Genomic DNA, 25182 nt, shown 5'->3' on the forward strand with positions numbered 1-25182 from the left:
CTGTTCTTCCACATATAAGTCAGCAATGCCCCCAGTGGCAGTGAGCACAAATAGCTCAATATGCTTTGAGTCATACTTTCCATTTTTATAACTACTGCTTGTTTTATAGTCTAATTTTAGGCTTGACTTATTTTTTCCTCTCTAAGTGTTGTATTAATAAAATTCACAATGCCTTGACTGTAGCAAAGAGTCAAATATTCATTGAATGACTGTTTCATAATCATAGCAAACAGGAAAGAGCTCATGCAGAAAACTCTTCCTTATCTTTGGTGGTGCTATTGTGCAGTCAGTATAGACACAAGAGCAAGGCACACTTGAGTTCCAATTCTATGTGACCATGTGCCTATCACATTAGCTGTATCTCAGTTTCCTTATCTGCTAGATGGGAGAGTATGATCTTTATAGAATCATCATAAAGAATGCAGACATAACATAAAAGAAGTGCCTAGCAGAATACCTAGTATACTAAAAGACCCTTAGAGAGTCTTTGTTGAAGCAACGAATAACTCCAAGGGAAGTTTTCAGAAGACATGAACAGTATTCTATATACAGCAAAGTTTCTCAAGTTCCATGCTGATGATATATCTTATAATCCTCTCATTCCGTATCCACTTTTTAATTATTAGATTTGTGATTAAAGGAAACTTGTATATCTCCTAAAATGATGTGAACTTCTTCTAAAGGTGACTTTAAAGGAATTTTACTCTTTGCTTTAATAATGTAAACCAGCAGCAAAAATGGGCTTTATAAGGTGCGTTCCAACTTGCTATGAAAACCTGATTGCTTAAAATCGTGAGTAAACAAAAAAGAATAATGTGAAATGGGCTATATGAAAACTTCAGTGTCTCAAAAGAGCATTTGCTGATGACACTGTAGTATCACTGAAGATCAGACAACTGCCTCCCTGAGTGCCACCAGGGATATGTACATTCTCATGGACCTCCCCAGTCATTTGTGGATATCAGCATCTCTAACCACCATGAAGAAAAATAGTGTGAGGGCCCTGTTTTTATCTTAGGACTTCATTAAGTTTTCTTCACTGAGTGATGAAGTCAAATTATTTCTGGGAAGGAAGTACAGCTTCATGCTGAGAATACTGTTACACAATTTGGCCTTTCCTATCAATTATCTGTAACTCAAACAATCTGAGAAGGTAGACAGGCTCAGAATTAAACAAACCACTCAGTAAATAAGATAAAAATGGGCACTCACAGATTCCTTTTTACCAAATGTTCTCTAAGCTTAGTGTTGGCCATAAAAATCAAACATTTGGTCCTCAGGGAGATTGACTCAATAGGGCTTCAAAGCCAATAGGTGCATCCAAAATGTTATAGTGTTATAACGTAACCTTCCTTCGCCATCATTTTTTAAGGTCCTGGCTCACTTCTCCGTCGTGTCCTTCTTTGGACCCTAAATCTTAATTATATTACATCTCAAAGAGGGAAACATACCATTTCATAACATTAAACACATACACTAAAAGCTGCCTTACAGGTAACGATCTTAAGCTATCCTCATTTTAGCAGTCACCTGGAGTCTCTGTTTTCTAGCTGAGGTTCTGAACTTCCACAGAGGGTTATAAGGCTGTAAACAGCTTACTTGTAACTGTACTTAAATATGACAATGGGGAACTCCTGAAGATGGCAGCAACACTTTAAATTTCACCAGACTAGGAAGGGCCTGTGGTTAACAAAACCAGAAATCAAATGAGGCTGGCAGTCTTCTGTTTGTAACCCCTGCTGCACGCCTCAACATTTTCAGCCACTAGTTCAGGTTTCAGCTTTATCCCTTGGAGCCTTACGCAAATGTAGAACGTAGAAGGAGGGACTTAAAGCCAGAGAAATGTGTATGTAATCCCCCTTTTATCAAAGGAGGGTTTACTTAAACCTTTCAACACCACCAGCCCCTCCACTTTCCACCTGAACATGGCTTCTCTCTATACTTGAGTGTGAAATGGAGGGAATAGACACAGAGATTATAGAGCATACACTGATATTAAAAGTGGTATTACTCTCCATCGGCTAGTTACATTATTAGACAGAGAATGAACAAATTATTTCTTCTTGCTTTCTGTTTCCAGAAATGCCCATTAAAGAAAATTAGTGTTTATTCTGTAATTGCTGAAAACCCAGAAGTTGCAATGCCTGTGTGTAAGAGGTATCTATAAATATAAATCTAGTCTTTCCCACTTGATTTGAAAAGCTATATTATTCATATAATTTTCCATGTGAAGCTGAAGATCTAAAACATATTTTCTAGGCTGGTTATTATGTTCACATTTATAATTATTTTTAACTTAATTAGATGTTTAAATTGTACAGGCAATATGAGCTTATATAAAAAGTCAAACAATTTATAAATATATATAGAAGGTAATTGTCTCTTCTGTTGTATCCTGCTTCCTCAGGTAACTGTCAAATAGGCTAAAAAATTTCACCAAAAAAAAAAAAAAAGAAGTGAGATTGTATTGTACACAGTACTGCAACTTTCTCTGGATCAAAAGATACAGACTGAATTCATACAGTAGCTGAATACTATTCCATAATATGAATATAACCTAATTTATTCAACTGTAGCTCCTGCAATAGACATTTATTTCCAGTTTTGTCATCACCACAAACAATGCTACACTTTCATGTATAGCCTTTTCTACTGATGCTTTTATTCTTGTAGGTTAGAGTACTCAAAGTGAAATGTGGTGCAGAAATTTTATGTACTTTAAATTTTAGCACATACTGCAAGAATACCTTCAAAAAATGCTGCAACAATATATGCGTGAATATATGAATGTTTATTTGCCCACATCCGTACCAGCACTTGATGTTACCTATATATATATATGTCAATCTGATGGGTAGAAAATGGTATCATGTTTGAATTTGCATTTCCCTGTAAAGATTACATGGCAATGAAATAGTGTGCACCAGACACCCTCAACATTGAGTTTATCCATGTAAGAAACATGCACGTGTACTCTCTGAACCTAAAAGTTGGAAAGAAATTTTTTCTTTTTTGCAGTGCCCCAGATGTTTCAGGCAGCTTCAAGTCTCTAGATTGTCTCACCTGATGATTCCTTTGTGTTCTTCCTCATTTAAAAAAAAAAAGAAAAGAAAAAAATGAATGGTGTTTTTTGTTTTCTTTTTCACTTTTGAAATCAGATCACTCTTGGGGGAAAAGCACAGCAATCTCCACACTCCTTCTCTGAGAAATATTCCCCTGCTTGGAAATGCCAGATGTGGAGAGGAATTTTGCTGAAATGTTTGAATGCAAAGGAAAATAGAAAGGTTTTGAAAAGCAGAAGAATTTTCTAAATGAAGGAATATTCCAGGATTAACCCCTTCTAAAAAATGAATCAAAGTTTTCTTCCCTAGTAGGTAGGACCTCAGATTACCTGGATAGAAATTTAAATCCATTATTAACTTTTCAGAGAAAGTGAGATGAGGCAATTGGAAAACAATTTAATTGCCAGGGGTATAATATTCTAGGTGAAAAATAGACATTTTATATCTTGAATTCAGGATAGCTCAGCTTTCCTGTTGAGATTACTAACCACATACGTCTCTTCTCATTGGTTATTTTTCACTTGGATTTGTCCTCTACAGGGAATCTTGTATTATTTATTAGTCACATAAATCTAAAAACACCCAGCATCAGGCTTGCTTAAATGTCAGAGACAACTATTTCTTGTGTTCTTTCTCTCAGCTTCTATCAGCAACATGCTGTTTTTATGTTTTTTTCTACATCTTCAGTGCTATGGAGAGATGCTCTTTCATCAGGCATTGGTTTCTGTCTGTTTCAGTTAAACTCAAATTTAAGCAGTTATATTCCTTTTCAAAATTATAAGAGAGAAAGGAGAGAGAAACAGAGAGAGGAAAAGGCTCAATGGAATGAGGGCCATATAGGGGTTGGGAAGAAAAAGGGGGAGAGAAAGGAAGGGAAGGAGGGGGGCAGAGATTTTTGAACCACACTCATCAGCATTTGTGCAGGATTCTTAGGCAAAATCCAAATGATTTTTATTCCGCCTTAGAAATAATGGCAAGTCATGAAAGTGTTTATGAAAATGCCCCTACCCCATATTATATCAATTTAAAACATCCAGATTTTCTACCACCATCTCCCATTTTTCCATTTCCTCCCCTCCTGTCTTTACTTCCCTCCTTAATAGGCTATCTTATTCTATTCAGGCTGCTATCACAAAATACCTTAGTCTAGGTAATTTATAGCCAACAGAAATGTATTCCTCACAGCTCTGGAGGCTGGAGGTGCTGGCAGACTCAGAGGGCTCTCTCTGTGAGGGGCAACTAAGTTCCCTTGGGCCTCTTTTATAAAGGCATTAATCCCAAACATGGGGACTCCACCCTCATGACCTAGTCACCTTCCAAAAGCCCCACTTAATACCAGCACATTCGGGATCAGGTATCAACATGAATTCTCGTGGGACACAGACATTCAGACCATAGCACAAGCTTAGACCCTATAGCCCATTATCAGGGTAATTTTTTTGCATACATTTTCAATGCCCTTGCTCCTTTCTATTCCCATCATCCTATTCTGAGTTCGTTGCCACAAATTCAGATGGATCATACGGCCAGGCAATCTTACAGCATCTCCCCAGACAATTCATACCCTCCCTCCCTCCTAGACCAACAGCTCATATTGTCTTCTCTTCCCTCCAACCTCTAACATCCCTCCCTACTCTTCACTCTTGCCTCATGACCTAATTTCTTATTTCTCTAAGAGTTTACAAGCAATCAGAAGAGAAATTTCACATGCTCTCACCACCAGAACCCATAATCTAGCTGCATCTGTATCCACAAATCAGCCTCCACTGTGTTGCAGTGGGTGAACTATACCTGTGCCTCAACTTGTATACTGGATTCTGCACATCCCCCAGCTTCAGTTACTCAAGGACAACACTTGTGAAACAAAGTCTCTGATTGCTAAAAAGGAAGAAACCATTGTTTCAGATTTCTCTGATTTGTTGAGAGTCACAGGAAATAGCAACCTTTGGGCTTAGGCATAGAGGATTCACCAGATATCCTCAGGCAAGGGACCTATGCAGAAGCACTTTACACTCCAGAGGCAGTGGTGCTTTCCAGGGGATAAAGTCAAACTTGATGTTGTACTGTGCACATCTTGGATACTCTTGGTCCAGGACTCACTGTGGCTCTTCCACACTTAACCTGGATGCTGAAGCTCTGTGTTTGTGTACCAGAAGAGTACCAGCCTCTTGGTGCATGACCATTGTGGGGACAGGACACCATTTAAGTTACCTGCTCCAGCTGCTTACCACTATCGCAAAAAGCGGCACCTATTTTGACCCCAAATCACCCTCCAGCTACTGCCCTATAAATGTGCCGCCTATTAGAGTAAAACTCTAAAATTGCCGTGTTTGTCCTTGTTCTAGCTAGTTTCTCTCTTTCCATTTTTTTCTCGAACCTATTCCAATCAAACTTTTCTTCTCCCCTGCCATCCCCATTTTATCAAATCTATAGAGCTGTTAGTTGAATCTGGCATAGTTGATCACTCCCTTCCTTCTTATAGCACTTTCTTCTCTTGGTTCCTAGAAAGCTGTGGTTTCTGATTTCCCTTTTCTGGGTCCTCCTCCTTCTGATCTTTTAACATCGTAGTGCCCCAGGGTTCAATTCCTGGGGCCTCTATCCACACTAACTTTCTATGTGATCTCATCCAGCCCCACCCAAGGGACTGACAGATAAACTACAGGACTCCCGACTCCCGGCTAAATCTGAATTTCAGATAAACAACCAGTAATTTTTTAGTCCTTTATTTTTATTTGCTAGGTCCGGCAACCTTGCACATTCAGCCTTTTCCCTAATGATGTGCAGATTTCTATCTCCAGCCCAAATCTTTCTCTTGAACTTCTTACAGGTAGGGAAATTGAATTTTACATATTACATTACCTCAACATCTCCACTTAGGTTTCTAACTGGCCAGTCAAACTTACCATGTCTAGAACAAATCTTGATTCTTTTCCCTTCTGCCAAACTCACTCCTCTTGGAGGCTTCCCTTTCTTGGGAATGACATCACCATTCTCTTCCTCCTAGTTGATGTAGTTCTCGTTGTCCCTTCTTTTCTCTCTTACTGTACTCCCAGTCCACTAGCAAACCCCAGAGACAGCATCTTTACAATTTAATCAGAAATCTCACTTCTGCCACCCTCACTGCTGCCATGGTAATTCCAGCCATCATCATCCCTCACTGGACTAGTATAATAGCCTCCTAATAGGTTCTCCCTGCTTCTGTCCCTGCTCCCTTCCTTCAGTATATACTCCACAGAGAAATTTTTTAAAAATATAAATCAGATCATGTTGCTTCTTCACACAAAAATCTGTAATCTCTTCTCTTTTCACTCTGAGTAAAATGCAAAACCCACACATTCTTACCGTGTCCTGCAGGACTCCACACCATCTGGCTGTCTGCCACTGCCCTGGCATCATGGCCATCACTGTCCCACTTGCTATGCCTGCTTCAGGCACACTGACCTCTAGGCTTTTCCCAGAACATACCAAGCACCTTCTAGCCTCCAAGACTGTATTACTGTTCCCTCTGCTTAGGATATGCTGCCCCCACATATCTGACTGACTTGCTGCCTCTCTCTGTTCAAGCATCAGCTGAAACGTTGCCTAATGAGAAAGGGCCTAACAACCACGCTGTCTAACATAGCAGCCTCCCCCACCTTCATCCTGCTCTACTCCCAATGCCTGCTTTATTTTTCTTTGTAAGACTTAGCACCTCTTGACATGTTTATTTATTGTCTCTTTCCACCCCCTCCCACAACTAAAACTTAAGCTCCATGAGAGGGCATTGGTTTTGTCACTTCTGAATGTCTGGGGCCAAGAACAATGCCTGAGATCATCAATGTTAATTGAACAAACAGTAGAGTCAATTCATGAGTGGAGAAGACATTTATGATGGAGGTTGTGGTGAAAGAAATGAACATCTTCTTGTTTGTTCTGAATCTTAATTTCGTTTATAACCCAGAAGTCCGTCTTCTATTGGCCTTTTTAGCTCTACAAAATGCTTGTGTGGGAGTAGCTGTTCCCCTCCCCACACACAGCAGTGAGAACCTACCATTATTTCTAAGAATTCAAGCAGAAGAGAGGGATGCTTATTTTAAGAAAATAGTTTGAAGGAGTAAATACAAATAGTTAGTTGAGTATTTGTCTCTGTAACCTTTTCAGGCTGTATATGCCCCTCGGAACAGTAAATTGTCTTAGAAAGAAAGTATTACTTTAGAGTTTATAAAGGTTTATTTTGAATCATCATCTCCATATTACAAGTGGAAAATGGAATCTCAGAGAAATTACAAGGTCAATTAGAGGTGCCTGTTGAACCCTGGGTTGCCTGACTCAGTTAAGTCTAATGAGACAAAGAGATGGTACCTCAGAAATTGCTCTTATGAGAATCACCTAAATTGGGTGTGAGTTGGGGACAATGTCTTTCCCATAAAATTCTGAATAAGGCTTAGGAAAGTTACATTGTCTAAAAAAAAAAAAATGGAGAATTTTCATAAAAATTTTGAGAGAACAAATTCAAAGATACTTCTATTTTGGCTTCCATTTGCTTATCTGCATCTGTTAGCCTAGAGTTTATTTTATATATTTTTCCATACTTTTTGTTAAAGAAGGAACTGTTTTTATTCTCAGTCTTTAGTGGATTTTAAGATTTTAGAAGACAGTGATCCAGATATGTTTATATTATTTTTAAAGCTATAATTGCTACAAAGTCACAAAATTAAAAAAAATACATGTAATGAGACACTTTGTGGATCCTGAAGGGTCTCAAGATCTCCTTTTCAAATATACGTATTTTCTATTTCCTCCTCATGGTGAAACACACATATTTTAGGATAGGTAGTTGGTACAATATGAGGCCTTATGACCTGTTATTAAGCTTTTTCTTTTTGAGATGGAGTTTCACTCTTGTCGCCCAGACTGGAGTGTAATGGCGTGATCTCAGCTCACAGCAACCTGTGCCTCCTGGATTCAAATGATTCTCCTGCATCAGCTCCCTAGTAGCTGGGATTACAGGCACCCACCACCACTCCTGCTAATTTCTGTATTTTTAGTAGAGGTGGGATTTCACCATGTTGGCCTAGCTGGTCTCGAACTCCTGACCTCAGGTGATCCGCCCACCTTAACCTCCCAAAGTGCTGGGATTACAGGCGTGAGCCACTGCACCCTGCCTTATTAAACTTTTTAAACTGGGAAATGACAGACACTTTGCATGCTGGTGTCTGCTCTCTGATCTTTGCTATTTTTTTAAAAGTGTTACCCTAAAGTTAGTTTTCAAACTGGGCCTGTCATATTTATTGTTCCTGGCCACCATCTTCTTTCTGTTATCTTCTATGAAAAGAGCATAAGCAGCAAATGTGTTGGCACATCTTCAGAAACAGGCTGATCAGAAGTTTAAGGAGAGAGGGATGCCTTTGTGGTGAAAGATGAACCCAGCTTGCCCAGGATTATTTCTCTGCTGGCCTCTGATGCTCCCGAATTCTATAGGGCTTTAAATTTCTACCTGTGGGAAATGTTAGGGGGAAAGTGGTCTTGTTTCGGGCTTTTCAGAGAAGTAAAAAGCCTTAATGGGGATAGTCAGGACCCATCCTCTAAGTAAGCCACAGAGTTTGGCGAGAGAAGAGTTGGATGGGTATTTCTGCCAAGGAGGAGGAGAGGGGCAGAACATCTGTGCAAAATAACACGACAGATGATGCGGAAGGGAAAGCATTTCTGGACAAAGACTGAGTCGAGGATATTTCTTCTCTGGAATATTCAGACAGGAGATGGACAAGAGGACTTGCTTTAGTTCTCTACCAATATTAGCATTCTTCTTCACTGCCCCAAAAAATTGTATTCAAATCTTTATCTGTTCTAGGGACACTTGTGAGTGGTGTTGGACAAAGGGATTCATTGGTAGGTATGTGAGTGATAGCTAAAAGGACAGAGTCCAGGGACTAGAGGGTCTGGTGGCTGTGGTCCTAGCTGTAGTGTGTAAGGAGAGCCAGAGAGTTATCAGGGGTTACAGGGTATCTAGAGAGCTGCCTGCCTATCCAAATGGATGCAGGAATTTTTTCAGAAAACGGGACATTAGTAAGGGTTTTCAACCCTTGCCCTTATTAATGAAAAGATCTTCAGCTTGTACAATGCATACTGTATATTTTAGGTACTACTCCACTCCACACACTTTACATATATTCACAAATTCAACCCTTACAACAGTCTTATGAGAAGGCAATTTTATTATGTCTGTTTTACGCAATAAGAAGCTGAGACAAAGAGAGTTTAAGTAACTCATCTGAAATCAAGTAGCTGGAAACTGGCAAAGCTGAGATTTTAACCCCTGCAGAGTCTGGCTCCAGAGTCTGTGACCCTTTCACCACACTGCACAGCCTTACTCATGTCTAGGACTGGCTGATTGATTAGTTGGTCAGCCAATTATTCAGAATCACTGACTTGAGCTAGGCAAAAGATGGAGCACATGGCGGGTGGTGGAGTGGGAGGCAACAGCCTGAGTTAAGGAAACAAATACTTGAAGGCAATGGTGGGATGGGTGTTGCACCAGAAAGGAAGACATCAGAATGGGGTGAAAGTACTCTTTGTATGCTGCTTATGGGACAACTTAGGGTAGCTGTACAGATATTCATGGGAATAGCACAAAGAAACCAGAGTTAACTACTTGTAACTTATTGTTTAGTTTGTACCTGATTGTCTAGGTTTGAGGGACATAAATTAGTACTTACTTTCTTGATTGCTGTAGAATTTCAGATAGGAAATCTTTGATGAATTAAATCTGAGTTCAAAATGCTCACATTTTATACCAGGTTAAATCACTGCAGGTTATTGGCTATTCTAATTTTGAAAAGGAACCAGGGGCTTTCACCATCCTATGCAAAAACAAACAAACAAACAAACAAAAAAAAAACAAGTAGTCCCAGGTTATTTCAAGTTAGAGTTCATGACACTCTGAGTCTTTCTGCCATTCGGTAAGTTCCAGGATCAAAGAATAGGTAAATGACTGAGTTCCTGTCATTGCAATAAAGTACATGCTATGTGGTCAGTGTCTATTCAGTTAGGAGCTTAGACTTCCAGCCCAGGCAGCCAGACATGTTATACCTCTAACATTTTCAAAACCAATTTGAGATTAGTCAAGACTAATAGTCTATGTAATTAAACATTAAAGACCACAGTGAAGCTTGGTGCTTCTCTGTAGATATGACAACTGTTTCTTCTTCTCTTCTTCTTCATCATCATTGTTATCATTACCTCATCATCAACAAAAACATACATTTATATGTGCTTTACAGTTGACAAATCATGGCACATGATATTGAGATTGCTTTTCTTTTTCTTTACTGTTCCATTAAAGGCCAACAATAAATTATTAGAAGTTGAAATTGCTCCTTTGTCTGTTTTAAAACTGTGTGACAAGGACATATAGAATTATTAACTCTTGTTGAAAATAATTAAACAAACATTAAAAATATGACACATTATAATAAGGTCAGTTGACTTAGACAATTAAGCTGTGGCTATGGCCTTTGAATATTAAAACAAATAAACCAAAAAAATTAGGCTTCATATGACCAATACAGGGATAATTCTAAGTATGTAGTCTTTCATATCAATATTATTTCATATAAGAAAATTAATGTTAGAAGCACCTAGAGCTAATTATAATAGTGAATAAAGAAAAAGCTAAATAATTAGTAATGAAATTGCTATAGAATTGACCAGAAAAATTTTCTAGGAGATAAGACCTAACTGGTTAACAACTGGGGCTGGGAATATGATGGTTACATAATGTATTCTCAGTTCTTGCTTAAAAGGTATGTATTCATATATTGTTTCTTGATTTGAGATGTTTGGCAAATAACCTAACGTCTATGTGTCTCATTTGCAAACTGACGTTCTCAGGTTTGACCTCCAAAAGCAAATTATTTCTGAGGGCCAGATGATAGGTATGGTTCTAAAGAACAGCCAAAAGTGCAGTGCTATGCAAATGCTAAAGCCAATGATAATGATGTAGAGTGGAGGGAAAGGTATGTTGCCTCCTTTGCCTAAGAGTGCTGCCTACAGTTTGACCTCCAGGAAAGTCATTTTGTTTGTGGGTATGTGAACATGTGTACATGTGCTTAAACTAATATAGAATATAGATTTATTAATTTTTCAAGTCAGATTTTTACTTTTATCTCATGTTTTGAAGCATCTATAGGTGACAGGTTGGGAAAATATTGAAATTTGTAAAATGAAAGCATTTTTCTGCACAAACTTTTTCCTATATCATAATTTAGCTATATAGATAGATGGAAACACAAGGCTTTTCTTGTCGTTAACCAACTTTAAAGGCAACTGCAGTTTAATAGGCTGTAGCTGAGTGCTCCCAACCCAGTCAGGCTCTCTCTGCTTGAGCTCAGGCAAGAATAATTCACTCTCAGTAGGAAGCAGAAAGGGCATGTACTATTTTCCTAAGAAACCAAAGTAAAAGCTGTGTGTCTGACAGGCAGTGACAATCCCCTACCCCACCCCTGTTAGTGGCTGTGTAGCAAGTCTGTTGAGAACATTTCTGATGGTGTCACTGAAGTGTGTGGATTTATTTTCTGGAGGGATTACTCCCTGGTACAGTCTTCCTGGTATGACTGCCTTCCCAACAAGATCTCATCCTAATTTTGCATTCAGTTGTTACTTCCTGGAAAACTGCCTGAAACCAATTAGGAAAAGTAAGACTAATTGTATCCAAGACCCTAATATTGTAAGAAATGAGGATCCAGTTTCTTAATGAAAAGATTTCAATTGAGAGAACTCAGTTCTCACTTGAAAATTTAATTAGACTGTATGGCTTTTGATTCTTTCAAATTCTACATTTGATTTTGTTTTATGAAAAATACCAGGAAACTACTGTAGAGGTGCTTACCACATTTCTCAAATGCTTTTAAAATTAAGACAATATTTGTCTCGCAAAGGCATCACAACATTTGACAATGTCCAATTTTACCTTCTATTTTTCTGTCTTTGTTGAAAAATGTATCTGAACTCATAACCTTGAGTCTATAAAAATCATCATCTTTGTCTCACCAAGTGCTTTCTTGAGAGAAACATTTCATCCATTGTTCCTCTTCCACTTGGCCTTGGAGACCATGTAGAGAAAGATTATGAATTGATAATTCCAATACAAAGTTAGCTGTGAATCTGTAGCCAACCTGAACCTTCATAGCATACATTCTGCTTCTCGAGAAAATACAGTGGAAAGTTTGTCTGCCAGTCATGATTTTGTCCTTCATCATGGGAAGATACAGTCTCTGGCATTTTTCTGCCTATCTGCCGATCATCTGTGAGCAGGGCAAGCTTCCTCTATTTTCATCTGACAATCACTGAAGCCAAACTTCTCTTCTTCCAATTCTTGGAGTACCTATTCCACTCATGGTACCCTGTTGGATGCAAAGCGCACCACCCTTCTATAGCTCAGTGGGAGAAAGTGTTAGATGAGAAAACATATGCAAAATGACTAGCACGTTTTCAGTCCTGAGGGCATTTGTGTCTTTCATTTATATCTCAGTGGTTTATTGCTTCTGAATGTGAACTCACAGAATAGAGACTGGATCTAATTGCACATTGTACAATATTATTGCTAACATTCAAGGTGCTATCTTCTATAAATAGTAAGAACCACAAGCCTATTTTGGTGCTAGCTAGAGCCTTCCTAGGAAAAGAAGGAAGAAGGAGGTACGCATTTTTCTTATGAGTCTCAGAAGGCCTGAAACCTATCAGAGACCTTGATTTTTCTGACTTTTGTCTTTTTTTCCCCTCTCCCCTTTGCCTATTATTTGATTTACACCAATAAGCAGGGATGAAGTCTATCTCCACCTGTGCAGATTCTTCTGGGTGGGGATAGGGGACATAAATTCTAGCAGACACTGCATGGTGTTCCAGCTTTGATGAATGGTCCTTTGATGAGTCCTTTGATCTTGTTCAATTTTTAGGGATTTGTTTCCAGACACCTGACAATAAGCACACTCAGCAGAAACAGCCTTCAGACTTCACTTCCCTCCCACCCAGGGAAGCCGTCAACTATACCCTTTCATCTCCTTCATGAAAGCCAGATTGTGTCTCTGGCTTGAACTCAGTGGATTGATGTTAGGGTTCTAAATGTCCTCACTGTCTCTGCTTTTTTACTCAAATGAAGCAGCTGTTGCTGGACCTTTGATGAAATGTCTCCTTCAGTAATTCCTTAGAGGGCTGTGGTGCCCTAGGAGGTATGAAAAGGGAAAAGTGGGCAGGATTTCTTATAAAACCGGGCTTTTATTTTCAGCCACTTCTTTGCTTTTCCCAGTTAACAAATCCTAATGCTGAGCATAACTTGAAACATGGAGAATGAAATGTACAAGTAGAGCACAAGACTTCCAGGCTGTGGATGGTGCAAGCAGGAAAGAGAGGCAACTCACTATGCAGTTAAGGAAATAAGTGCTTATTCCAAGGTTCATTAATGAAAAGAAAATCTGAATGAAGAATATTTCTGGGCCAACTTGAAAAGGAAAAAGAGCAAAGATTCAGAGTTCTTAGGGTAGAGTTATAAACCTCTTACTCAAAATGACCTTTTTGAACATCTTACTCATGCTGCTAGGGCTTAGTGATGATTGGGGAGTTTAGTTTGCAGGACATTTTCTGGAAAAGGAGCACCCCAGGTCATACATTGTCAAATCAACTTTTAAAATACACATTCATGAAATGTTTTGACATAGGTATTAGAAGAAGGGTAACATTTTGGTAGCCCAGAGTATATGATGCTGACTTAAATAATACAGAGAATTTGCACGAAAGGAAGGGAGTGAAAGAAGAGATCACTGTGAAAAGTGCTGATCAGAGAGGGCTTTGTGGAAAAGATGAGAATAGCTATCAGGTACCTACTGTGGGCATTTCTACATCAATTTGAAAGAGAGGTATAATTATCTTCATTTTACAGATAATGAAACAGAGACTCAGAGAAATTGAATAATTTGTCTAAGCCTTTGCATTTCATCAGCGGTAGAGCTGGGATTTGAACTTAAACAACTTTCCTCTATGCCACACTGCTTTTGGGATGGACCTGAAAGATGAGTGCAATTCAGCTGTAAAGAAGAGCATCTTGGGAAGAGCATTGGACCTAGGGGAGAAGAATGGCCAAGGAGTGGGAGTGATGCATGAACATCAGCTCCTTAACTACGTATGTCACCCTGTGGTAGTGAACAGTGAGAAGGGGACCAGCCCAGAGGTGAATATCCAGCCTAGATTTATAAACCCAAGTCTCCTGACATCAAATAAAATGCTCTTTTCACTGTGTTTGGCAAAAAAAAAGTTATTACACAGTTGGCACAAAAAATAATAGGTCTCAAAATGCAAAAGCATAATACATGTGAATCAGTTTGTGAATGTGTAAAAGAATTGTGGGGGAGGAGAATTTGAAAGACAGGGACTCTAAACAATCCTTGAAATGAGGTAGGGAGAAACTGAAGATAATAGCACCTATACCCTGGTTTTACCCCAGGGTAGCGTGTGTGTGTGTGCGCGCGCGCGTGCGCGTGTGCATGCGCGCTGTGTGCACATGCACTGGTGCACTGACAGAGGTTCCCAAGGATATTTCCTGCCCTGTTTGGCCACGTGCCCACCTGTTCTCCAGAGGTAGAGCTAATTGTTTTAGCTTTCTCTTTCTCGTCATTGGCAAGACTTGCTATTATTTTTCATTACCCAACTCCTACGCAGCTCACATCCCACTTTCTCTCTTTGGAGGAATAAGGCTGGCTGAACCAGGTTGTAGATAGGCTGCCACAACAGCAAAAGATATTTAAGATGATTCTGGCTAAGGTGAAATTTTGTCACACCGTTCCAGTCTTGTCTTCCAGTTCTACTCTGAATGTCTAATTTCTGAATCTCTCCCATTCCTGAGTACTTACTTGCTCATATGGATTTTTCTTCCAGTGCAGAATAGCCTCTAGAACCCAGGAACTTCCCAGGTGTAGCTCCTGAAAAGGCATGGGCTCTGCACTAGTACTCCTGTTGTAGAACTCTTGGTTGGGGACTCTATAGTGAATGCCTACTGTTTTTGTCTGCCTTGAATCCTTCCCTCCTGCTAGTAACAACTACTCCTCCCACATTGTAAGCAACTGTTAGTGAGACTTCTATTGAATTATTATGTCCTTTCTTGATGCACACACAAGCACACACACACACACACACACACACACACACACACACCCCACTACCCAGGGCCATCAGATACTCTCTTTGGGAATTTAAATTTCAAGCAGATTGACCCTAGGATACAGAGTGTTTGGAGGAGTGACCTGACTGACTGACCAGTAGTTCTGCTGTTGAGATGGCCCAAGCTGCCCTTATTTCTGACTGCTGTAAGATCTAAGGTTCAACTTTTCTTTAGTATTTGTGAAGTGCCCTGTGTCCTTCCCAAAATGTAATTTTTATTGTTCAAATTAGCTAGAGTCAGAGTCTGTTGTTTGCAACCAAAGAATCTTAATCAATACGGATCCTTACTTATATGAAATTATAACTGCCTAAGGGTAGGGTCGTGGTCACTGGGATGATGAAGCCCTTTCTGTTTTTGAGTCCTAAGACTGTCCACTGAGTGTTGGAATGAAACTGTTCATTTGTTGTCACTTGAACCTGGACTGGCAGCTTTTCCTGTGCTCTGCCCTCCTGGTTACTTTGACCTTGGGTTGGCCTTCTTTGGACATTTCATTGCTAGGCCACTGTTCTGCTTTCAGTCCACCATCTGCTTTGGCACCAAAAACTTAATGTTTCCTGTTGCTAGTAGTTTCTCCAGATGTCTCCTGGCTCCTCTAGAAATTCTCTGGCATGTTTACATAGGGCTTCCATTATCCTTTCCAGGGGATTCACCGTTTCAGCAATTTCTCCCTCCCAGATGCATAGCCCCCAGGGAGTACAGTGGTGGTAAAGGGGTGAGTCTGGGATTGGAATAGACCTCAGCTAGCATCTCCCCTCCACTATTTATGGATAACTTGGGACCAATAACTAAATCACCTTGAGATTGTCTAATACAAAAATAAATACCACATGGCTGCAGAACTTCAGACTGCTGTCCGTATGTCGATATTCATGTGTATTGAAGACAAATGTTTCTGGGCAAAAGAGAGTGGAGAACTCAGTGCAAAACCATCAGTCTCTGAGAAAAACGACTTTGCCTGGAGTCTACAGATTATAAATTTACTGGTGTTATCTTCACATATGAGATGTCATGAATAAGGAAGTACAGAGAAGTTTAGTCACTTGACCACAGAGATACAGCTAATTAGTTACAAAACCATATCTGAAATTCAGCCCTGCTAATTCCCAATGCAATCTCTGAAAAGCACTATCCATGCTAAAAGTTGCCTTGGATAATATGTCTACATGGCTTTTTTGATGCATTAATTCTAGTGCCAAGTTCTGTCACTGGGGATATGACAGCAAAGGGCCACACGCACAGGGAGAGTGAGGTTTTCCCAGGTAAGGAATAGGATGAGTCTCTGTTTGGTTTAGTTTATTAAACCAGGGACACATCGGCTTTCCATCTCATAGCCCAAGACTGCCAGTGTCTGAGCCTCTCTCTGTACCATGTGTACTTAAGGATACTTGTGTTGCAGGCTGCCAAAGGCCAAAGAGCAAACTCATCTTCCATAGGCTGAAGCTCCCCACTGGAAGTTGGTCTATAACCTTCCCATACACGTATCTAAGCTCTTTCTAGTGATTTTTCAGAGCAATTCTCATGTTAAGGCTTTCAAATCCAGCCAGCAGAGATAGTTCATATGGATGACCTATGTTTGATAAGGGAATGGAGACCAGCCAGGATGATATCAGCACCCTAACCCTGCACACTTATTCCGCCAAGAGGTTTGTATAGCCCCACTGAGCTGGCTGAGCTTCTGCCAGCTTCTTATCACTTACCAGTCTGGGCAGGCTTCCCGGGCAGGGGGAGAACTGCTGAGTTACATCAGACATAAATGAATCAATACAAACTAATTCCTTCACAAAAGAAAACCTAATTAGTCACAGTGCTGCAGGAATCAACGGCTTCTCTTTCCTAGCGGTTAACACATTCCAATTCCTATATACAACTGCATTCTGACTCTGTTAATAGAAAAATATATATCCATTTTGTTATAGCCATATCTTTAAGCCTTGACAAGTTTATTTTCTAAAACAACCAATAACAGGAACTTTATTGTGATCTTAGAAGGGTTTTCACAGTTTAGAGATAAGTCTAGCTCTATGTTAGGAAATGGAGGACTTTCACAGAAGGTGATGATCTAATCAAAGGTGGATTCTTACTTGGCTGCCTTTGCAAGAGGGACATACAGAATTAGGGGATGAAATTGAGGGTGTGACTCTGTGGCACCTCCTGGAAGACATTGTTACCCAACCTAAGCCTAAGGAACAAGCACTGCCCATATGCCTCTCCTACTCACAGACACTTTCTATTACTGACATCTATAAAGATGTCAAAGGCCACCTGTTAAGAGAAACTCTTTTCTTCATTCATTCGTCATTCGTCACTCTTCCTGACAATTAAAGAGACTTTTTTTTTTTTTGAAATGGAGTCTTGCTCTGTTGCCCATGCTGGAGTGCAGTGGCATAATCTCAGCTCACTGCAACCTCTGCCTCCCAGGTTCAAGGAATTCTGCTGCTTCAGCCTCCCAAGTAGCTGGGATTATAGGTACCCACCACCATGCCTGGCTAATTTTTGTATTTTTAGTAGAGACGGGGTTTCACCATGTTGGCCAGGCAGGTCTCGAACTCCTGATCTCCCCACCTCTGCCTCCCAAGTGTGAGCCACTGTACCTGGCCAAGACTGAGTTCAAATCCTGGGGCTCTTACACTCACCAAATGTATGACCTTAGACAGGTAGTTTACATTGTCAACCTGCACTTTCCTCATCTGAAAAAAATGTGGTTTATATTGTATTTCTTGAATCTGGAGTGCCACCATTATTTTATGTACAACTAAGGAAGAAAAAAATATTGCCAATTAAATGACATTGATTGTAAAACTCACCAATATTAGAGATGTTAAAATGTTAAAATATTAGCATGTTTTAATTGAGAAAACAGGATAGCATCTACCTCGTGGTGCAAATGTGGACTAATTGAGATAATTCATATAAATGGATAGCATTTTGTCTGACATACAGGAAGTCCTGTATAAATGATTACTACTATTTTTACTACCAGAAGGTGGTAGTTTGGGTAATTTCAGCAAATCATTTAACCCTCTGTGCCTTATTCTCTTCATTTTAAAAATAAATGGGTAGCCATATGGTCCTACCACTCAGATTGGGAAGAAAAACTAATTAAAAAATGTTTTTAGGTCCTTAGCAGCTCTAAATGTGGAACACTATCAACTCTTTCTGCTATTCATCTTCAGTGTCTGGAAACTGATAAGGAAATATGCTCTGTATATTTTTTATGCATGTATTAATTTACTTGGAATTCCAAGGCTAAACTTTTAACTTGAAGTATTTATATTTCTATTGTAATTGTTTAAAAACAGCTTTTAGTTTTTGCTTTATCCTCTTCAATCTGACTCTGATTTTCCATGAAATTTTGTTTTATACTGAGAGGAGAGAATTTACATTAATGTAGTTCTCTCTGTGTTGGGCAAGCCTAAAGAAATACCTGATTGCAAAATTTTGCATTTCTGTGAAGTCCCATATTTTAGAAGATTGATAGTTGTATTAGTTTGATGAGAAAGAAAAATAAATTCCCAGTTATTGCAAATGATCACTAAACAGAGAGAGATTCATTTAAAGCAATTTCCAAATTGTAGTCACATAGAGTCCACTATTGGTTCCCACTTTCAGTAGGAAAGAACTAGATCAATAGGGTCAGTGGTTGTGTAAGAGAAGTTCAATTTAATTCAACTTTTAGTTGTTGAACCTTTAGTATGAAGCAGGCATGAGGTTAGGCTATAGAAATACAAAGAAATTTAAGAAAAAGTTGCTGCCAGAATTTATAGTCTGACAAGAAATGGCAATACAATATGATAACACTATAAAGTAACATGGGAGTCCTAAGAAGCAGCAACAAATTCTGCCTGGGTAAGCAGATGAAGACTTCAAACTTTGTATAGGTGTTTACAAAACAGAAAGTTTAGAAAAGAGGATTGCCTGCAGAGAGAACAGTGTTTGCAAAATCTCCATGACAGCAGTGTAATTTACAGTGTGTGTGTGTGTGTGTGTGTGTGTGTGTGTGTGTGTGTTGGGTGATGTGTGATGGGTAGGTTGTGATGGTGTTGAGAGACTAGTAAAGAAGGTTGGTTGACATAAGATTGTGAAGGGCCTTAAGTAAGGTCCTCCCTAAGATATTAGGGAGTTTGGACTTTATCAATAGGTAGACTCTCATCTGTTTTAAGATTCTGCATTTCAAGATATATTCTATGATACTTTTGTCAAGAGGAATATTAAGATGTTTGTTCTTTAATTTGAAGCAGCATAGCATGGTGGTAGTAAAGAACAGAAAATGGAACCAGGAGTATTTGAAATTTAGTCTGCATCTGCCACTTGTTAGCTGTGTGATCTTGGGCAGATTACTAACTTTTCTGAGCCTCACTTTCCTCATCTGTAAAATAAGGAGAATGATGCACCAACTTCATGTGGTTATTGTGAGGATTAAATAAGGTAATACATGTAAGGTGCTTTGCCAAGTGCCTGGCACAGATGACCTACTTATATAAGTGTTATTATCATTATCAGTATCTTAATTTTAACTTTTAAATCATAAATGGTGAGTGGGATACGTTATGGCCCCCCTAGAAGTTGCTGCTTTTCCATATCAGTAACGTTGTTCAATGACAGAGCCGTACCTGAAGAGAGTCCTGTATTTATTTGGGTTACACTTGATGTGTTCCACAGGCCAGTGAAATTGTGGACCACTGCTAGCCTCTGAAATGGCTCTTCTGAATTAAATGGGATGTCTTTTTCCCCCAGATTCTGTGTGGGAGGCTTATACATTTGGTTTGGTAATGAGTTTGCTTTTTGAGCCAAAGAAGAGAAGAGAATAAAAGAAGAGAGAAGGCGTGAGAGGCAATCATAGAAACCTGGAGGCTCACATTCTCCAAAACGAAAAAGAAGCCTGAATTTCTGCAGAAACAAGAGAGAAACAACTAACAATCTCAAAGCTCATTATGATTTAACTTTCAGATAGCACAAAATGACAGTAATGTGACTACCGAATTCTGTTTTAACTATAAGCGGGATAAAGGAGTGGAAATGGAGTATAGTAGCAGCGGCATAAAGATAACCTTCTCCGTTACAGGCTGTGCATACATTAGTGCATGAATGTACTGTTAAAAGCCACTAAATCTCTCTAAAGTGGTCATTTCCCTTTCTTTGGCAAATGATTGAAAAATCTTTGTTGTGTATTTTCTTGAACCAAATTTCTGGAACTTTTCCAGGTACACTTTCTGTTTTAGAAGAATGTGAATTGATACTGATGGTTGCATCAGACAGGAAGGAGTGATGAATTCAAAGGGCATGTCGCCTTCAAAGTCAAGAGTAAAGTAGGAGCTCATCCATTCTTTTCCCCCCGAAAAGGAGCTTTTTCTTTTGTGTCAGATTGTTGTGGAAGATTTAAAAATAGAAGAATCTGAGTGTCCTGTTTTCCCATTGACTGATGGTGTCAGTTCCTTTGCATCTCTGTCAGTCTGCTATTACTATGATGATCACTATTATCATCTGTCTTTGACTTTTATCTAAGAAGTACAAATTATCCTTGGCATTATATTGTGGGACGAAAGTCTGAATGGAAGCGCTGGATGTTGATGTTTGTCTAGGTTAACTGCATAAGTGAGGAACTTTGTAATTTGATCTTGGATGTTAGAAGCCAGTGTCCTTAATTATTTAACCTAACTCTTTCCAGGTACACAATCCTAAGAGAAGTTTTGAGAACATCAAGGGATCTCAGGAATTTTTTAAATTTCAAGCCAACTGAATTGGCTCACTATAATGCACTTCAAAATCATATCAAGAGGCAACTGCACAATTGCAACGCAAAGCAGCAGGTCTGTCAATGTCATCCAGTCTGCCACACTTGTTGAATTCAAATGAGGGCATCCAGCCCCTAGTACAGGACAATGCAAAAGAAAGAAGAGACTCTTTTTTTAACCCTTAAGGTACTTACTCTATCCTTTTGAATCATGACTTTCTGTGGATGAGAAAGCAAAAGATGGTATGAATCAGATAACCAGGCGTCATTGCCCCTCCCAAGTCACTTAAATTCTTGTAGGTTAAAGCTTTTTCATTTTCCAAAGAAGTGAGCTAGGAAAGATATTTTCTAATATCTCTTTCTGTTCTAAAAGAGCATGATTCCAAGTGGATGCAAATTAACATGGTGTGAACAAGATGCTTTGTTCACACATTCAGCAACATCGAGGGCATCTTAGGAGCTAAGTACTCGAATGGGGCTGTGGATGTAAAAGACAGGAACACTTTGTCCTTCTTTCAGGAGGCTTGCAGAGTGAGAAGCAAGAGTGACCAACTAGCAGTTACAATGCACTCTGCTCAGTGTGGGCTGACTAGAGCCAAGGCAATTCCGGAGGAGGGCAGGGCTAGCTCTGAGGTTGGCCAGGGTAGCCATCCAGGTTGTGGTGATAATATTTACAGAAGGCCCCAAAACATAAGCAAAAGTTCATCAGGTAGAGAAGATGGGAGGATGCCCCTGGCAAAAGCAGCAACATTAACAAGGCTCAAGTGCAAGCAAACACCCTGTACTTCAAAAGTTAACTCAAACATGAATATATCAGTAGTGGAAAGTAATGGAGACAGAAAAGTGTTTGAGACTTAATTGTGAAGAGCCTTGAATGTCATGCTAAGAGTTTTGACTTTTATCTCCAAGGCACTGAAGACTCATGAAGAATAGAAGACACGATCAGATTCCTTTCAGAAAGTTCACTCAGGTGGCCCTGTGGAATCTGAATGGAGGGACCATGGAAGGGAAAGGAGGCTTATAGGATACTATGTTGATGGTCCATGGGAGAAATGATAAGATTCTTATCCAGGGCCATGACAGTGAGTACTGGGAGGAAGGACACATTTGAGAGAAGGTTCAAAGACTGAATGCACAGAATCTACTTACTCATTTATACATCACTCAACAAATCTTTATTCAGTGCCCACTATGCATCTGTCAGTGTAAACCTGGCACTACACAAAGAGGATATAAACACTGCTGAAATACTGAGGAGAGAATGGCCAGAGTGGGACCAGTGGTGTGGTACTGGTTTGGGTGGGCTTCCTGGAGGAGGTGAGGTCTGACTTGATTTTCCAAGGAAGGAGAAGAGATATGAATATGTAGAAGGAGGCAGGAGAACATTTATATGCTGTGACATAAAAAGAAAGGAATGAAGAGATGACCATCAGGTATGCTTGAAGAACAAAGAGAACCTTTAGTCAATGCTAAAAATGATGGAGAGACAGGAGGATGAAAAGACTGAGCAGCAACATCTAAATCTGATGTGCTAAGCCACAGTGAACCACTATGGGTTTTTTAGAAAGAGAAGGGTTGTATGGTATGATAGAGAAGACAATTGAATTAATGCTTGAAGACCTGGGTTATGGGATTATCTTGCTGGGTCAGCATTCAAGTTACTTAATGTCTTGAGAGCTCAGATTTGCATAGTTTGGATAGGAACAAAAAATATATTGAGATGTATATTAGTCAGGGTTCTCCAGAAAGACAGAACCAATGGGATATATGGGAGAGGATTTATTAGGGGGAGTTGGCTTACACAATCATAAAGGCAGATAGGCCAACTGCAAACTGGAGAACTAGAGAAGCTGTTAGTATGTCTCAGTCCAAGTCTGAAGCCCCTGAACCAGGGAAGCCAACAGTGTAGCCCCTAGTCAGACTCAAGAGGCCACTGCTGCAAGTTTCAGAGTCCAATAGCTGAAGAAGCTGGAGTTGGATGTCCAAAGGCAGGAAGAGAAAAAGCATCCTGCTTCCTAAGGAAGAGAAAGAGTAGAGAAAGCCAGTTCTCTTCTTATTTTGTTCTAGCTGGGTCCCCAGCCAATTGGATTGTGCCTGCCCATATTGAGGGCAGATATTCTTCTTTCAGTTCACTGGAAACACCTTCACAGACACATCTAGAAACAGTGTTTAACTAGCCATGAAAGCATCCCTCAATCCAGTCAGGTTGACATCTCAAATTAATGATAGTTAAATATAGTCCACCCTTGCCAACTTGGCATCTATATGCATCTTGTTAAATTATAATTTCCAGTCAAAGACAATAACAAGATCATAATTCCACCTAAAATGATACAACAATCCTTTGCACAATGAGGAACACACTAATACCATCCCCAGAAGAGAAGGTAAAGTCCTTGAGTGATGTTTACTCTTCTTCTGGTATCCTATAACTTAGATACCATGAAGAACAATAACACAATTATTTTGTTAAATAAAAAATGAGCAGTACTTAAATACTGGTATAAAGTCAATAAGCCTGAAGTTACATGATAAAGGAACAAGAGAGGAAGGAAAACAAAGATATTTGCTTAATATATGTGTATATATACACAAATATATTCTTAACAAGTGGGGAGGAAATATGCTAATTATGGTTCCCATTTCTGTAACTGGACAGGTGGTGATAACTGGTATTTATAACTGCCATCTTATGCTATCCATTCTGCATTCCCTTTGCTTTCACCAAACACTTCAGCTTGTCATGGTTCTTAACCTGGTTGGGTGACCCAAATGTTTATTCCTGAAGGGTCTGGGCCATTCAGAGTCCTACCTGGATTGGGTTGTTGGAGATTCCCAATTACTTAATCACAGAGTATGATAATACTAAGCAGTCTCCTTTATTTCAGACATACTCTTTGATATGGTTTGGCTGTGTCCCCATCCAACTCTCATGTTGAATTATAATTCCCAGTGTAGAGGGAGGGTCCTGGTGGGAGGTGATTGGATCATGGGGCCAGATTTCCCACATGCTGTTCTCATGATAGTAAGTGAGTTTCCAAAAGATCTTATGATTTAAAAATGTGTGGCACTTCCCCCCTCGTTCTCTGTCTCTCCTGCCACCATGAAGAAGGTGCTTGCTTCCCCTTTGCCTTCCACCATGATTGTAAGTTTCCTGAGGCCTCCCAGTCATTCTTCCTGTTAAGCCTGCAGAACTGTGAGTCAATTAAACCTCTTTTCATAAATTACCAAGTCTCAAGTAGTTTTTTATAGCAGTGTGGAAATGGACTAATACATTCTTCCTCACCTCCACTGTGAGGTAGTAGTCCAATTTCCTCTTAGTAGTCCAGGTTAATTGTCCTAATCAACACCATAACTCCCTTCTTAACTTGTTGACCTAGAGGCATGAGGAACCTAAAGTGACTAGGCAGCATCCTTAAGTTCAGTTTGATGGAATCATTGTTATATCTCCTGGTAGAAGCATTCTTCTCTCCAGAACTAAGACCTCTAGGCTAACAGAACGTGATGTTGTGGGAACAAAAAGCAAAATTTTGCTAGTGGATTACTCAGAGTAATAAAGGTACTCTTATTTTCACCCCTTGATTCCTGGCTCAGGGAGAAACAGTACCATATATTGGGTGCTGGTTCAGGGCATATACAGCCTTCTGGAGAACCTTGCTCCAGCCATGTAAAGTATTTTCACCTAGTTGGTGCTGTAACTGCAACTTCAAAAGGCCATCCATTCCACCATTCTATCAAGCCAGCTGCTTCAGGATGATGGGGAACACAACAAGATCAGTGAATTCCATGAAAATAATCCATCACACTTCTCTGGCTGTGAAATGAGGAGCAATGCTGGGAGTAATACCATAGTGGTGGCTAAGGCATTCCTTAAGTCCACAGGTGGGAGTTTTGGCATAAGCATTGTATGCAGGGACGGCAAATCCATATTCAAAGTGTCTATATCACTAAGAACAAAATTTTGCCCCTTCCATGATGGAAGCAGTCCAGTGTAATCAACCTGCCTCCAGGTTAGTTTGCTGATCACCCTGGAAAATGGTGCCATATGTGGGGCTCCATGTTGGTCTCTGCTACTGGCAGATTAGGCACACAGTGATGCCTGTAGCAAGGTCAACCTTGGTGAGTGGGAGTCCATGTTGCTAACTCCACGCATAGCCTCTATCCCTGTCACCATGGCCACTTTGTTCATGAGCCCATGGCGT

The sequence above is a fragment of the Saimiri boliviensis genome, chromosome 2 (genome assembly GCF_048565385.1).
Source record: "Saimiri boliviensis isolate mSaiBol1 chromosome 2, mSaiBol1.pri, whole genome shotgun sequence".
Taxonomy (NCBI): domain Eukaryota; kingdom Metazoa; phylum Chordata; class Mammalia; order Primates; family Cebidae; genus Saimiri; species Saimiri boliviensis.